The 17881-nt window shown below is 34.3% G+C and overlaps 1 protein-coding gene and 1 long non-coding RNA gene across 13 annotated transcripts in view; one reads left to right on the top strand and one right to left on the bottom strand.

Moving 5' to 3' along the window:
• Nucleotides 1-17881, bottom strand: part of LOC147846039 (uncharacterized) — a 531070-nt gene that overhangs the window by 5846 nt on the left and 507343 nt on the right. The window contains exons 2-3 of one of the 2 annotated variants that reach the window (XR_015481247.1): nucleotides 15336-15786; nucleotides 13608-15299 (exon numbers count right to left, since the gene is read on the bottom strand). This is a non-coding gene — a long non-coding RNA (uncharacterized LOC147846039). Of the gene's footprint in view, nucleotides 1-13607; nucleotides 15300-15335; nucleotides 15787-17881 lie in introns of those variants that run through there. The other variant, XR_015481246.1, reaches the window with a different exon arrangement.
• The window catches only part of gcgra (glucagon receptor a), a 213987-nt gene that overhangs the window by 53834 nt on the left and 142272 nt on the right, over nucleotides 1-17881 (top strand). For 2 of the 11 annotated variants that reach the window (XM_087245129.1, XM_087245122.1), the window contains exon 2: nucleotides 10603-10743. The exons of the other annotated variants lie outside the window; for them this stretch is intronic. The gene's annotated coding sequence lies outside the window, so the exon portion shown is untranslated. The remainder of the gene's footprint in view (nucleotides 1-10602; nucleotides 10744-17881) is intronic. 11 annotated transcript variants of the gene reach the window in all.

The raw sequence follows: 17881 nt of genomic DNA, 5'->3' as shown, positions 1-17881 counted from the left end.
AAAGAATAGTATTGGAGAGTTACCCTTTGATGTTCTCATATTTATGAAAAACATTTAAAGTTCTAAAGCAGCTGTTTCCTTGAAAACGACGTGATAGTGTCATTACAAAATTTAATACATTTGATTTTAATCTTTTTATTTATTCATATAGCTCAATATATTTTTTTTTTATTTGATATTTTTTTATTTTACATTTTGGATATTTATGAGCACAAACTCTTACATAAAATGGATATTTAATACTTATTATTTTAATAACTTAAGTACTGCTTAAGCTGCTTTAACTTAATCTACATTGTAAAAAGTACTATAACACAACTTGACTTGACTTAAAGGGATAGTTGACCCAAAAATGTAAACTTACTATTTACTTATCCTCAAGTGGTTTCAAACCTTTATGAGTTTCGTTAATTTGTTGATCAAAAAAAGATGAAATGTTGATGACAACTGAAAATCTTTAACTGTTGACATCCATAGTCCATAGACACAGTCCATCAAAAACGAATTTTTGGGTTTAAAATTTGTTTGTCTGTGAAAATCTAATAGACGTCTAAGTATAGGCCAAAACTAGACTAACAAACAAAAAAAAAAGACATGAATGACTGTAAAGTCTGTTTAATCTGTCTATTTGACAACTAGTCTAGTTTTGGGCTATTCTTAGATGTATTTTAGGTTTTCACTGACAGCCCAAGTTTAGCCTTGTTTTAGCCAAGCTGTCTATGTTTAGATTTCTATTAGACATCTATTAAACACAAAATTGTTTTCTGGGTATCTTCTTTTGTGTTCAACAGTATAAAAAAATTCAAAAAGGTTTGAAACAAGGGAGAGTAAATGATGACAGAATTTTAATTTTTTTTAAATCATTAGTCTTTATTAGTTTGTAATGAAAATTAATAATAAAATACTTTCTTTGGGGTTTAATATTTTTCAAACAAATGATGCTTTTCCAGGGAAATCTAAAAGATGTTTCTAAATGCAAATCTAATATTTATGTTCCAGAGAGCCCCTCTTCCTTTCTACCTTTCTCTAAACAAATGCTTTTAAAGTTGAAAGACCTAATTTGTATTTTCATATAAATAACTCATGTAAAGATAAAGGATTCAAACTGAAATAAAAAAATAAAATGGAAGTGCATTTAAATAATGAATCAAAATTTCCATTATAAAGAGTATCTCAAGGAAAATCTTATCTTTAACCTCTTAATTTTTGCACTGTTCACCTGACGGTCAGTCAGAATGATTTATTTTGAGGTCCTTATACCTTCTGTCAACTTGATTTATTTTATCCTTGATGTTAGTCTCACTTCAATCTATAAATAATGTGTGTCAGTGGAGTCATCGTAAAAGCTATTTCGTGCTCGGTATATAGCATACTATAAATATAAAAGACTGCGATCATTTCCAATCCTTTATGAACTGTGTTTTATTTTTTATTGATGTTGTATTAAAAATACACCTAAGAGTGAATCTCACAAACAATTAAAAACTCATGTGCTTTTACAGAACTAATATTTTGCATAATTGTATTGTTTTATGGCCTATTTTAATACATATTAGACAATCCCAACTCTTATTATCACTTAGTGATATGAGCTGCACATTGATGGATTTGCTCTTCAGTGTTTGGACTCAGCAGTGAAATTTAAACCACAGACTGAACTGAACTAAACTGAACAACTCTAAAAACTGAATTGACACAGTTTTAATTTACTAGAACTTCTATGATAAGCTTCTTTGACACAATCTACATTGTAAAAATGCTATACAAATAAACAAAAATTAAATTGTGTTCATCTATGTTTGGCTTATTTAGATAGATTTGGAGATTCTGAGAAATCCATGTTTAGTTGTCTTATAGGAAACTAGTAATAATTGTTTCTTACTTATTAAATAGTCTCAGGGGCAAGTGATTTTCCTTAACGGGACTTTCATACTCAACGCAGTCACAATCTGGGCAAGTCGCTGGGAGTTTGATGAAGACCAGCATCATCAGACTCTGGAACATGGGATTACTATGGTATTTTGTTTAAAACAAGAGCTGTTGAAAAAAATGATGTGTCATGAGACACAAACACAGGCTGCTGGCAGCTCAGGAGCTTTGCTGTTCAGTAACAGTGAGATTGCACGCATTGTGAAGTGATATTTTACATATACAGAGAGCAGAAAAACACAAGAGCACCATCAACGCTAAGAGCGTATTTCCTAGGTTTAAATGCACATACTGGTTAAAGGCCAAGACATTTGAACACAAATACGATCACCACTCATTTCCATTTGAAACAGCTGGCCGAAATCAACTTTCAACTTTCAGGGCTCTGTTCTTCATATATTGATTATTCAGCAAGCCAGTTTCTTTCTTCAAAACTCATCCAGGAATCCAGGATTTTATTTTTTAAAAACTGTTATGTAATCTACGCTTTAGTTTATAAATTTGAATTTTTCTAGTATTACTAAAGTATTTTCTTAAGTATTACTACTTAAGGACTACATACAAATTGCAAAAATGCAAACACTTCTCTTATTTCAAAATGTTTTTTTTTGTTTTTTTTTTAAGTTTTTGTAAACTTCACGTTTACATTACTGTCACTATAAAAAAGGAAAGCTGACAACAAAGTTGAGGATCCACACACAGTTTAATAAACAGATTAGTCAGACAGGCAATGGTCAAAATGGGCAAACAGAAGCATACATGTTACCCAAAATAAGTAGTCAAATGCAGGCAATTGGTCAGGACAGACGACGAAAACAATGCAAAAATTGTCAAACACACGGATAGACAAGGAAACGCTTCGTAAAATTACAGACTAACAAGACTCAGCACTGTGTGTGTGAATGTGAGGTGCATTTTTGATTACAATCAGTCTAAAGCCGTGGTGACTGAGTTGCAAAGTTTAAGCTTGGTGAACTTTGACCTGTGAAATCACATCACGTGACTGTGTGAAACCAATCGAGGATCTAAACATAAAACAGAAATTGAAAATATGGACCATTCGCTTGCTTTTATATGTCTAATCTTCTTAAACTAGTGTGACTTAGAGTATTAGATGAGCTTCAGCTCTTTGTGTGTGTGTGGGTCTGTTTTTTCTGAAATATTGTCAGTGTAGCAGGGGTTGATTGGCACAAAGCATCCTCAAAGTTGTATTTCATGCGATGGCAGATGTGTAGTTTTCCATGCTTTCCATGCATTCCATGCTTGAATAATAATCATATGATGTTATTACACTGCTATCTTTCTTCCAGCTAATCGGTACATTGATGATCATTTTGAGGATTGATAGACAGTTACTAGCACATGCAACAAAACAAAAAGATCAGCTCATTGTAATCTTTTCACTTACTTGTTTGAAGAATCTAATTGGCCAGAGATCAATTATTGTGATTTTAAAAAATCTAGGATCTGCCAAATCATCTTACCGTACATTGTGTGAGGTGCAAAGAAACTGACCCAGCATTTGCGAGTAAAAGCATAAACGCTTGATACTTTCTTGTTTGACACTGCAAAACTTTTTGTTTTAAAGTAATACATTATATGAAGTAATATATAAATGTAGATGTGACTTGACTTAAGCTTCTGCAGCACAGTTTTGTCCACATTACAAAGATATGTTACCTTCTTATCCTTTTTTATTCATTTGTTTACTTTTTTGATATTGAGAAGAAAGAGTATGGATTTTAGGCAGGAGGACATGCCTTCAAATATATTTACTTTTTTAACCTCTGAGTGAGAAAGGAAAAATAATGTTGTGCATGAGTACACCAGAGCTTTAAATGTGTACTTTAAATACACTGTGACTGCATAAAAGCCTCTGGCAAATAAAGGGACGCTGCAGGTTTAGATCCCAAAGGGAACATAACATTTTTTTTTTAAACAATGCAGGGAAAAACTGCATCTAAGTGACAGCCTAAGTAACCCAAGAGGCATCAACCTGCATTACTTCTAACTTCCTTTTCAGTGATGTTGGCTGAATGGTGTTGAAGGCTCTGGTGAAATCAGAGAACATTATTCTCTGCCAAGGACTGCCATCCTTGACTAGGTGCGAACTGACCCTCTCCAGCATGTAAATGATCATATTATCAACTTTTCAAAAACTTGTAATTGAGTTTGAATATTGTAGCTTAGTTTATATAGTTTAAAGTTGGCCCCAGAATGAGCTTGTTTTATGTTTTTGCATGCGATTTCATTTTGGAGTCTGGTTGCATGAAACACTGTTCAATTCAAATTCCAGGAGGTGAAACTCTGTACCCTGCATTTTAATCTCTTGTCCTGATAGTCTATCCGGTAAATGCTAAAAAGCATGCGCACACATTCTTTTGTGTGTTTTCTTTTTTTTTATTGTGCATTTGGTGTCCTTAACTCCACTTGTCTTGGCACATTCCTGCTGTGATTATGATGATTTGATAGTACTTCTGTACTGTGATACTCTTACCACAATATGTTTTACAGAAGGAAACCATGAGGACTATTAAATCTCTCTGAAAAGGCAAAATTATTGTACTAGTAGACACTCTCTGAAATAGTTACAAAAGCCACGTCACTGGAAGATTATTTTCAAAATGTACACATTTGTACCTAAAGGGTCTGTATGGGAACATATTTTGATGGTCTGTTTGTTGAGTTTAAGTTACATTGCATCTACATGCCAACTAATTCTTATTAGATTATAGGTAGACTGTTACTAATACTCAAATGGACCATCAAAATAAAGTGTTAAATTATGTATAAGTACCTAAAAAATTACAAAAGTAATTTTTTTAGGTACTACAATGTACTTTAGGAGTACAAATACTTAGGGCCCTATCATTTATTTAAAAAAATAAAAATACACCCGTCGCAATGTGGTGCAAGGCGCGGCGCAATACTCTACTGCTATACTTTTAGCTCGGCGCAAGGATCATTTTGAGGTGTTGCACCACGATGTTTAAATAGCATTGCATTTGCGCTCAAATGTGCGCCTATAGGCGTTCTGGTCTAAAAAAGCAGGCGTGTTTTGGCGCGTTGCTATTTTGAGAAACTGTAAATAGTCTGTTCTTTAGACCAGAACAAAGTCAGTCTATTGTCTGGTGCAAAGTGCACCTGGCTTACACACTACACACAAGATGCAGAGCAATACGCAAATATCTTTACATATGAAAAAGATATAATATCTTATATATATTGACGTAAAGAAAGTTTACTTTTGCTTTTGCTCTCGTGGATAGGGAAACCTTACCGCACAGACATCAGTTAGCCTATAAATAATTAATTTTGTTTGTTAAGCGCAAAGATTTATTTCAAAACTATTTCTAAATTCAGTTCTAATTTCCAGCAAACGAATAAATGAACAATAAAAACAAAGTGTGGTACTGACTTAATACTGACTTATTTCCAAATACACCTGCCATATAGTCTAAAATTTGACAGGTGGACAAATCTAAGCTTGTTTTTAATAAAAACAAATATAAATATGGATATAATAAATAATACTGCTAATAATAATAACATTATACAAAAGCAAATTGAATGAACTGAAAAAGCCTCTCGTCATGAAGAAAGTAAGGCAGTGGTTTTTAAATCTTCATGTAGGCTAGAACAGTGGTTCCCAACCTGGGGTCCGCGCCCCCCTAAGGGGGGCGCCAGAGTTCACAGGGGGGGCGCGGGAGAGGATAAGTATTGAGGTAGAAAAAGGCATAAAAATGGTCCACTATTATAAAGGGCTTTGCAATTAATCGAAAATCCGATTTAGATTTCGGTTTCAAACGATTATAAAAAGCATTAATCGAGATAAATGATTATTGCATCATATTTCGCCACAGTTGTACACGTGTTGCTCTTAAAAGCGCGAAAGAGCTTATGTGTGTGTGTGCAGCACGATCACGCAGTCAGAAGCATATGCGGCCGGTCAGCATTCACACACTGAGACGAGCAGAGGAGCGCAGACATCTAAAGTCATCTTAACGTGAACGCTTTAATGGTCAAATAGGTGTCAAAACGCGGTGTTTACTGATTATTTACATTAACCCTCATTTGTGTAATAAACAAACGAGTTGAGGATCAAAAGACGTGAAAGAGAAACCATTAAAGATACAGCGCGCTATAATCCTTCTGCCGCCTGTTTTTATTATTATTAAACAAACATAACGAGAAAACCTTTGCTGCTCTTGACTGAAGGAATGCTGTAGCTAAAGGGTTTTTCTTACAGTGAAGATGCTTAAAGCACAGTTTGTTTCATATTTTTATTCTATTGTATTTATTTCTCTTTCCATTGCAGGGTGGAAAATAACTGTATGTATACAGTTGAAGTCAGAATTATTAGCCCTCTTGAAAATTAGCAAACCTTTTCCTGCCCAATTTCTGTTTCATGGAAATAATATTTTATTAACTTATTTCTGAACATAATAGTTTTGATATCTCATTTCTAATTACTGATTTCTTTTTGTCTTTGCTATGATGACAGTACATAATATTTTACTAGATATTTTTCAAAATACAAGCATTCAGATTAAAGTGCAGTTCAAAGGCTTAATTAGAGTAATAAGGCAAGTCATTATAACGGTAGTTTATTCTGCAGACAATCAGAATATATATTTGCTAAGGGGGCTAATAATATTGACCTTAAATTGGTTTCAAAATATTTAAACCTGTCTTTATTCTAGCTAAAATAAAACAAATAGAAGAAAAAATATTATAGGAAATACTGTTAAAATTCCTTGCTCTGTTAAACATAATTTGGGAAATATTTATAAAAAAAAAATCTCAGGAGCGCTAATAATTTTGACTTTAACTGGCAATGGTTTTGAATAATCGTGATTACAATTATGACCAAAATAATCGTGATTATGATTTTTCCCAAAATCGAGCAGCCCAAAAAATAAAAAATAATCTAAACACATGCTTAAAATTCCAACATAATAGTGAAAATAATTAAAATAAATAACTTTAAATAATTATTTAAATTTTGCTCACTCGGGCAATCTGCTTGTCAACGTGTCATAAAGGCAAAATCAAAACAAAAATGGCAGACAAACGTAAATGCTGTGATTCTTCAGAGGCGAAGATTAGACAGTATGACAAAGCCTACCTAAATTTTGGTTTTATTGAAGGCCAAGACAAGTTAAAACTGATTAATTAATATTTTCTATACATATTACTATATATTAATATTACACAAACACACACACACACACACACACACACACACACACACATATATATATATATATATATATATATATATATACACACACAGTACATATGTGTGTGCGTGCGTGCGTGTGTATTTATATGGTGGGGGGGCTCCAATGTTTGTATATGTTTATGGGGGGGGCCCCAAAGAAAAAGGTTGGGAACCACTGGGCTAGAAAATAGTATGTTTTGTAATATTGTAATCATTTATATTTATATATATATGCTCGGCTTGAATTGCGGTAGATCATCTTGACCATGTCTACATGTCTAATTGAGTTTAGCATTGAGTTGCTGCCATGTGATTGGCTGATTAGAAATTTGTCTTAATGAGCAGTTGGAAAGGTGTACCTAATAAAGTGGTCGGTGAGTGTAAGTATATTTTTGTGTTTATTTCTGAGAGTAAAAAAATCAAAATAAAAGTAATTTAAATTTTACATTTTTTAAGTTTTCCACTTTAAAGTTTGCCATTTAAAACATTAAATAATATTAATAAAAAGAAAAAATATATATTTTTAAATAGCTCTAGCATATTACTTGTTTTTGTGTGCATTTAAAGTCAATGTGTTGTTTTTAATACAGAAATTCTGTAGTTAAAGAGTAAAATCAGTAATACATTGAGAGACTGATTCTCTGAAAAACATATCAAAAGAAGCAAACACTTGGGTGTCTTTGGTTAAAGTAATTTGTTCGGCCTGATTGAAAGTAGCAATTTTCAGTGTTTTAGATTTTATTTTAGCAAAACGCCAGCAGCTCTGCTCTTATGATTAATATAACATATAGATTAAAAGCAAATTGTTTTATAGGTTGAAACACAAAAAAGCAGTGGTTTCAGCCATTATTATTTTGCTCAGAAACTGTGACTGTGTTTGTCATTTAATTACAACTGACCTCTGGAAAAAGTTTACCACATATATCCTGGTATATTTAATCATATACATTATTAAAACTGGTAAACAGCTTATCTCAAACAATGAGCTTCATAATATTACCTCCAATAACCTAAAATGATATTATTTAAAATAAATTAAAAAATGATAAAATGTATTTACAACTACAATTGCAAACTAACATAACTGTGTTTGGTGTTATTACATTTAGTTTTTAAGAAGGTATGCTCACAGATTTAGATCAACTGGCAACTTTTAACAGATATTCTTTGCAGTCTGAGCAGAAAATTTACATTCAAGCATTTAAGTCAAAGTCAAATGTCAATTCAACCACATGTACATACAGAGAATCAAAATTGCATATATATATATATATATATATATATATATATATATATATATATATATATATATATATATATATATATATAAATTTGTAAACAATACATTTACACTTAAGGGTGAAATATTTTTCCATATATTGTTTAACAGCTAAATTATTCATTCAATCAAATTGACTTACTCCTTGCTTGAGCAGAGGCAATTTTGTCAAAGAGCCTGGTCAAACTATTGTCAATTCCAGATTCTCTTGGTTAGAGAAAAAAAGAAACGTAGACAAAAAAAGAATCTGTTAAAGATTGCAAAACCTCTCACTAAGAAATTTTAAGCTCCTAAAATATGTTTTCACAATAAATAACAAGTTGATTATTTTTAATAGCACTATTATCCTTAATCATTCTAAAGCAGAAATGATCATGATTAAAAACTGATTAATCATGCTGAGTAAATGAGAAAGACACAATCACTGCATCCTATTTCTTTACTGCAGTACATCTGCAGCATTGTGTTAATATTCTTTGAACAGCCAGGTTCGAATTTATCTAAACAGCTCAATAATAAATTTAGCAATTAGTTGAACACATTTTTTGTGCTACAGGCAAGAAAATGCACTTCAAAAGAGACAAGAAACTTCTGAGACTGAAGAAAAAAAAATCCCTAACAAAATAACTCTGATACTAAAGATACAGCAGCTGTTTTTTCTAGCTGTGAGTCACAGGCAGCAGCGGGTAACATGGAGAGTTTGCTTTTCTCCTTCCCTAATTTTCCCTTAAAGTCTTTTCTTCTTAGCAAACAATAGCAATTCTGGAAACTTGGAATTGAGCAAAACAAACTGTTTACTAAAGTTTGCACAACTCTGGTACACACACCGAATGGTTATTATGGTTAACGACGCTCTCTTAGTACTTTAGCACTAAACATTATAGGAATCTTGTTCTTAAAGCTGAACATTTAAATGTCAAAGTTTTTTTTTTTACTGTATGTCTATTAAAACTATTAAAGAAGTTTTTGAATAAATAAAACATTACCTAAACATAAATGATCACAATTCAACAATGCTAAATACAGGTGCTGATTACAGTGGTAAAGTAAAGTAAAGTAAAGTAAAGTAAAGTAAAGTAAGAGGTTAGGTAATGAAAAAGTAATATTTATTCATAAAGCACTTTCTTGATAATACAAAGCACTTAAAAGGGGATCAAAGCAGTTATGATGAAAACATGATATAAATTACAAAGACTTCAAAAAATAATTACAACAAATTAACAGTTAAAGGCTTTTTTAAAGGCAAGTTTGTCCCGTGGAAGCTTATTCCAGAGTTGATGACTAGTGACCATAAATAAAACTTCCACTTCAGTCGAAGAAGAATCTAAAAATAGCAAGTTAGAAGACCGGAGAGTACTGGAAAGGGGAACAGACAATGCGCAAATAAGTATAATTCTTGAGATTATGGCTTAATTTTGATGAGTAACGAAAGAACAAAAAAGGCAGAGAATGGAACCCTGTGGGGCTGTGGCTGAGGAAGCCCAAATGGACCACAATTAAAAAAAAACACTTGATACAGTATAGAAAAGTACTAACAAACTGAGAGAACATTTTTATCCATTTGACAACACATGCGCACAGAAATTCTCACTACACATGCAAATACTGAAACATGTTACAAATAACGTAGACCACAATGGATATTGTGTTGGTAGACTTGGCAATGTTGTTGGAAATCTGAGAGGTGAGTTTGTTCATTTTATTGTCATAGGATACCTTTTATTGTTACAAATATGTTTTAACCTTAATAATTTGACGAAATGCGCAAGTAAGGATAAATGACTCTATGCTGGAAGTAGTCCTATTAACATCATTTTTATAAAAGTTAACAATAAATGATTTTCACTTTCATTTTTGGTTGAACTACCCTTGTAAGACAAAGACTTGTTGCCACTTACTGGGGGTGTAGGTGTTATTTGTTTATCTATGACAGGCCTAAATCATTTAAAATGTCAGCACAAAAACACACTCAACAAAATATTTCTTAGTTAACATCAGCAATGTTTTAAAATTGACACTGAGTAAGATTTCAAACACATCTAAAAGTAGTGTCCTTACAAGCCCCAGACCTTTAAAATACAGACAGTATTATAGTGGCCCCGTGATTCACCTTTAGCACTGGAGCGCATCTGTTCTTTTTAAGACCATAAGCTTGTCCAATATGTTTTAGGAACATTTCCTGTTGGAAACCCCTGAGTGCATCTGAGTTCACCGATGTAATCCACAGCCTCGCAGAGTTCTCTGCTGGATACAGAAAAACCTAAAACCTCATGCTGTGCTTGATAATCTGTTATTTTGGCCTCCATGCCAGGTCAGTGGAAGAAAACACATCGTTGTCTCTTAGTGTATTTCACTTTGGCCCAAACCCATGTTTACCCCTTAGCACTTCTACTTCCTCCTACCCCTCCATTTCACACATTTACTGAAGGGTTAGGGGGGTCTTGATTCTCTTTTGGCTGGAGCCGTAGGGGAAGTTTCAATTAGCACTTTAGATTTTTTGGGGACCATACTGCAAATTAAGATGTTTGAGAAATTTCCCTGAGCAGAACAGCAGAAAAACGGCTGCCAAAGGAAGCAAGGAGACCAACAAATATTTTACAAACTTTTATTATATCCAAATAAGGATTGGTCTTTAGCTGATTGATCTGAGGATCCTCAGTTAGCTCTGTTGTTTGTTTATGTTCATAAATATATATATTAGATGTCGCCTGGCCTATTGTTGTCTTTTGGACGGAATGCGTCAATAGCGCCGCCATTTTGGTACAGGGTAGTGCTCCTTTGAAATGAATGTGGGACCAAGGTACAGTGGAGGACTGTGGCCATCCAAAGCCAGAGATATGCACATATACACATATATCTATGATCGGGAGTTTTTCTGGATGTTAGTATGTATTTTTTTTTTCTAATTACGAAAATTATAATTTCACATATTTTTTCTAAATTGATGGATCAGTGACCGCACGGGCATTCCTGACAAAAAGCTTGTGTTTGTGTGTACAGAAATGTACTATTAACCCTCCCTGTTAAATTTGATCTAATCATGTCCTGAAACACAGCTCCTCTCCTGCTTTCACTTCTCATACTGATGGAGGGAGCGATTTGTTTGTGAATGAATCCTCCGAACGAGCTCTTTCACTAGCCGACAATAATAGAAGTTTTTGGCAGCGCAGCATCTCGTTGTCATATTTCTTTTGCATTGTTTGCTGATTTTATTCAACAAAACTAGCATAAGCCGAGTGTTTAGTGCGAGTTGGAGCTACTTTGCCTTATGGTGAATGCAGTAAGTGACTGTTATCATCAATAACGTTACCTGATTAGCACAAAAGTTCAGAACATACAAAAACAGAAAAAAAAACTTAATATTACCTATGAAATGTTCTGCCTTTGTGCTTTGTTTTCTTTGTTTGCTCGTTACTACACCCATAGACAGCGCTAAAGTCCATCATCTTTACGTAATAACACTGTCTTGACTAGTGCAGTTGAATGACATTTGTTCTGGGAGCACTGTACCAATGTGGCGGCGCTATTGACGCATGGTCAGGGCCCCTTTGCGATATCTAGTGTATATATCTATGGTTTATGTTTATGTTCATTTATATAGCACTAACATAGATTCGTTAGCACTGTTGTATCCCCACAAGAACATCATTCGAGTCATTTCAGGGCCAGTCGATGTTTCTGTGCGCAATTTGCATGTTTTTCTTGTGCTTGCGTGGGTTTCTCCTGATTTCCTTCCACAGTATAAAGACATGGAATATAAGTGAATTGATTAACCAAAGCGGCACTGTAGATGAGCTCTCAGCCAGGCTCTTGCCTATGCCTTAGTCAGCAGTTTATCTTTCTATAGCAATTCCTAAATTCTATCTTAGAACCTAACTAAACCAGGGTAGTTCTCAAGACCTACCTGAGCTTAAAATCCCCTCTGCTCTTCAAACAAGATGTAGCCCTGGGCTTGAGGATCTTGTGATCTCAGAGCTCTCTCCCAGAACATGCCAAACATGCTTTATCATCAATCATTAGCTTAGTGTGAACTCTTGAAATATTTACACAGCAGTTTTATCCTTATTGCAACATGATCCACCAGTTGTATGTTTTGTATGAAACAGGGATGGTTAAGGAAATCCAAAGGAAAACATGTTTTCTTGTTGCTAAGAGATTATACCTTCTATAAAGACTACTGAAAATGACATCTCGTATGATGTTGATGCTAGCAAAGGAATATGATGATATGTGGGCACGTAGTAGTGGTGTCTCATTTCTTAATGGAATACTTTCATCTGTACCTCTTCACACTCTGTTTTAAAGGGGAAGGTGTGGTGTAAGGCAAGGCAAGTTTATTTATATAGCATATTTCATACACAGAGGCAATTCAAAGTGCTTTACATAAACAAGAATAAAAGAAACAAGTAAAAAAATAAAAACAATAACACTGATTAAAAAACATAAAAACAGGTAAAATGTGATTAAAAGAATGAAGAACATAAGAGTGCAATTTGTCGGATGAAGCACAGTGCTTATTCAGTAAAGGCACAACTAAACAGATGTGTTTTCAGTCTTGATTTGAATGTGCCTAATGTTAGAGCACATCTGATCATTTCTGGAAGCTGATTCCAGCAGCGAGGGGCATAGTGGTTGAAAGCTGATTTACCCTGCTTTGACTGAACTCTTGGAACTTCTAGTTTACATGATCCTAAAGATCTGAGTGATCTGTGGGGTATGTATTCAGTCAGCATATCTGTAATGTATTTAGGTCCTAGGCCATTTAGTGATTTATAATGCAATGACTATATAATGTTTTATAAATGTTTTCTCTTTACATTTATATTTAGTCATTTAGCAGACACTTTTATCCAAAGCGACTTACAAATGAGGACAAGGAAGCAATTTACACTACACTGTAAAAAATTGCTGTTAAAAAACGGTCAGATTCTACGGCAAAATAATGTTTTTTCACTAAAACAGTAATATTCTGTTAAAAACAGTGCTTTCTGGGTATCATTTTTGTTTTCGAGAAAGTAACCAACTGCAGAAAACTGAGCTAACAGAGTTCAGATTCGATGTTTTGAAGTCTGTGTTTGAAATCACGCTTTGTGTCCTTGTTCACTATTTCATACACTAGTTAACTAATATAGTTCACCTGACAGTTTTAATGAACACTAATGAGTGAATTCAGACACTGATGAACACCTGCTGTTAATAATTACAATTACTGAAGAAAATAAACAAGAAATACAAACAGTGACTTGAGTTACAACATTAAATGAAATCAAAAAAAATAAAACAGCTTCAGTCTCAGCAGAGGATCATTAAACAACTCCACAAACAACAGCAGACACACACTTATTACTGACTGATTTGACGTCCATACAATTCTCATTGAGATCCAACAGAAATTAAGGTGTTTTTTGTGTCACCGTAATGGAGTGAGGGGCTGGTTTAGTTGGGTTCTTCACCCTTGAACTCAATTAAGAAGACTTTCCAACTGCTGTAATACAGAGTTTACAAAACATTTGTATTATATCAATAAAGTTGGGAAGTTAATAAATAGAGAAATCTATTTATCTGAAATTAGTTCTGATAAATGTTTTGGTATAAATCTGGAAGAAGGGCCTTATGCAATAGATTTTATGCTTAGTTGCAGGTATTAATTTAATTAATGAGAAGTGGAAACAGAAAAGATGCCTCCGTAATTACTTAACAGTTAAGAAATAACATACAAAAACAGTTCAGTTATGACAAATACACACTCAGACCTCATGAATCTGACCTTGTATCTCAACAATGGTAACATCTCAAATGTTTCATGCTGCAATGCATGCTGGGAGTGGCACTGTACAAATATCCCAGCATGCATTGCGGTATAAATAAATGTTGTATAATGGTCTAACGGTTTTCTTTATTTGTGTTTGATTTTGCTGTTGTTTATGTTTAGACTTTCAGTTGCCTGTTTGTGAGTTAAACTGTTAATTTTGTTAAATTTTGTTAAATTTGTTATCACCATTATTGAGGTTCATACGCTGATTATTGATGTCTCTTTGAGTGCTATTTACACCATAGAGCAGTGTTATTGTCCAAGATATTCTTAAAAACTTCCAGAAATCATTGCCATATATATATATATATATATACATATAATGTAAAACAATAGATTTAACATTGAATAGGAGCAGTAAATTTTATTATACTAAATGAGAACAGACTCTGCCATTTAATAGCAACATGAACATCACCAGATCTTATTTAGGTTTTTGGCTGGCTTACCTCAGCAAAGGAGCTTTTTAAACAAAGTTCTTAACAATTGCAGCAGCCAAATTATATAAATGTTAAAAATGACAGGGCTGAGAGCCCAACTAAAGCAAACTCTGTTCTCCATGATGGTGACGTAAAACTTTAACTTTTTCTCAAGAAGAACTTTAGTAGATGTTATACAAAAATAAATGTATTAAGTAATAAGTGTAGCTGGTGATGATGTTTGTAGAGTTGTTTAATCATCCGCTGATCATTTAAATGATTTAATCATTTGTTGTTCTTCAGGTTATTTCATTATAAAGCTGTGACTAAAGTTTTGTATGTTCTGTTCTTGTTTTTTCCCTTCAGTATTTCTTCATTTAGTCATTGTTAATCCTCAATTATCATTTAATTAGTCAGTTAATTAATGAATTTACTTCAGCTTTGCTCTTGAAGTATATGCTCTGGGGTTTAAAGGGTTAAAGGTGTGAGAGGTAAAAACACAGTGTAAAAAATGTATTTTAACAGTAATATACTGTTAATTTACACAACGGAAGTAGACTGTAAAAAAACAGTATATTGCTGGCAACCACAGCTGCCAGTAGATTACTGTTAAATCAAGGAAAAAACAGTATTTTACTGTAAAACCTGAAGCTAATTTCTTCTGTCTGTCACCGTTGTGGAGGAGAGTAGAGCCAGTGTATGAGTTAAAGATGAACAATGAACTGCTGATGTTATTCTGCATGTGTCTCTATTTAAAGATAGCGGCTGTTTAGTTGCTGATGCAGTCAGAATCTCTCTGGTGATTCCAGATTTACATGTATGTGTGCTGTTGTGAAAAATAAGACATTAGAGTTAAACCGAACTTTTCTAATTAACTAAAATAAGTTATCATTATAAGTATGCTTCTAAGCATATATAGGACATTAATTCATAAACTCATTCAGCAGTTGACCAAGTTGAGGCAGTTGCTTTCAGTGAGCAAAATGAGTTCACTTAAGTATTGTGTAAATCAATGTAGTCCATGTATTTTTACAGCAACATAATGTAAAATAACAGTACATTGCTGGCAACTGCAGCTGCCAGTATTTTACTGTTTTTTAACGGGACAATTTTTAACAGTGTACTATAAGAGCAACAATAAATAAGTGCTATAGGCAAGTTTCAGGTCTGTAAAGTCTAAGAAGGAAAGTATTAGTAGTATTAGTATTTTTTATTTTATTTATTTTTTATTTTTTTGGTACAGTTAGTGTGATATTCAGAGAGGCAATTGCAGATTAGTAAGTGAAGTGGAGACTAAATAGTTGAGTTTTTAGTTGTTTCTTGAAAATAGCGAGTGACTCTGCTGTTCTGATGCAGTTAGGGAGTTCATTCCACCAACTGGGCAGATTGAGCGTGAGCGTGAGCGAAAGTGATTTCTTCCCTCTTTGGGATGGAACCACGAGGCTACGTTCATTAACAGAACGCAAGTTTCTGGAGGGCACATAGATCTGCAGAAGTGAGAGCAGATAAGAAGGAGCAAGGCCAGAAGTCGCTTTGTAGACAAACGTCAGAGCTTTGAATTTGATGCAAGCAGCAACTGGCAGCCAGTGCAAACGGACTAGCAGCGGAGTGACGTGCTCGTTTAGGTTCATTGAAGACCACTCGTGCTACTGCGTTCTGGAGCAGATGAAGAGGCTAGATAGAGTTAGCTGGAAGCCCAGCTAGTAGAGAGTTGCAGTAATCCAGTTTGGAGAGAACAAGAGCTTGAACAAGGAGTTGAGCTGCATGTTCAGATAAGAAGGGTCGGATCTTTCTGGTGTTATAGAGTGCGAATCTGCACGATCGAGCAGTTCTAGAAATGTGGTCAGAGAAGTTTAGTTGGTCATCAATCGTTACTCCAAGGCTTTTCACCATTTTAGATGCAGTAATAGTTGCCCCATCCATCTGGATTGAAAAGTTATAGTGTAGAGTCGGGTTGGCAGAAACTACAAGCATTTCCGTTTTTGCGAGGTTCAGCTGAACATGATGATCTTTCATCCAGTGTGAAATATCCAACAGGCAGGCTGAGATGCGAGCTTGAACCAAGGGATCATCAGGATGATGAGAGAGGTATAGCTGGGTATCATCAGCATAGCAGTCGTTGTTTAACTGAAGAAAGTTTTGGCACATCCAACTGTTCATTTCATCAATGCACTGCCAGAGGGTGCCAATTGGGCAGTAGACATTAGGCAGTAAGGCTAGGTAGATCTGAGTGTCATCAGCATAGCTGTGGTAGGAGATTTGGTTCTTTCTCATTATTTGGCTCAGAGGGAGCAGCATATAAAGGTTGAACAGGAGAGGTGCCAGAATCGAGCCTTGTGGGACTCCACATGTCATTGGTGTCCACCTCGACCTGTGGTCACCTATACTGACATGGTAACCTCTACCTTCAAGGTAAGATCTGAACCATTTGAGGACCGTGCCAGATAGCCCAACCCAGTTTTCCAGCCTATCCAGAAGTATGCTGTGATCGATAGTGTCAAATGCAGCACTGAGAACGAGCAGTACCAGCACTGTTAGCTTGCCTGAATCTATATTTAGGCGTATATCATTGATTATCTTTATAAGAGCGCTCTCTGTACTGTGATGTGCTCTGAAACCAGATTGAAAATTTTCTAAACACCCCCTGAATTTTAAGAACTTGTTAACCTGGTTAAAAACAACTTTTTCAATGATTTTGCCAATGAAAGGGAGATTTGACATTGGTCGGTAGTTGCTCAATAGGGTGTTATCCAGGCTGCTCTTTTTCAAGAGGGGTTTAACAACTGCAGTTTTAAGTGAGTTTGGAAAAATCTGTGAAAGAAGTGAAGCATTTACCACTTTTAGAAGATCCATTTCTAAACAGGTAAACACCGTTTTGACGAAAGATGTGGGGAGCGTGTGAAGACTGCAGGCTGAGGTGTGTAGGTTTATGAAATTGAGATTGGCAGAATGACTTGAGGTAAGTGTCTGCTGATTGGCGATGCAGGTGATGTTTAATACTGGTGTAAATGGGGTTTAAAGCAGTGGAAAATTGCTTTCTTGGTGTAGATTAATGTCAAATGAATGCAAAAATTCACAATGTGTGGTTTATTTATATACTAATTTCGAGAGGATCACTTGCTTATGATTGACCATGGCTGGTCCTGCTTTAGCTAACACATTATTCACATGATTCAGTTTTTATACATCAGTCACTTCCTTCATCTTCTTTAGCTTCA

The sequence above is a fragment of the Danio rerio genome, chromosome 3 (assembly GCF_052040795.2).
Source record: "Danio rerio strain M-AB ecotype USA chromosome 3, GRCz13ab, whole genome shotgun sequence".
NCBI lineage: Eukaryota > Metazoa > Chordata > Actinopteri > Cypriniformes > Danionidae > Danio > Danio rerio.
The sequence above is the reverse complement of the archived record's forward strand: the minus strand, read 5'-3'. Positions and strand labels throughout refer to the sequence as shown.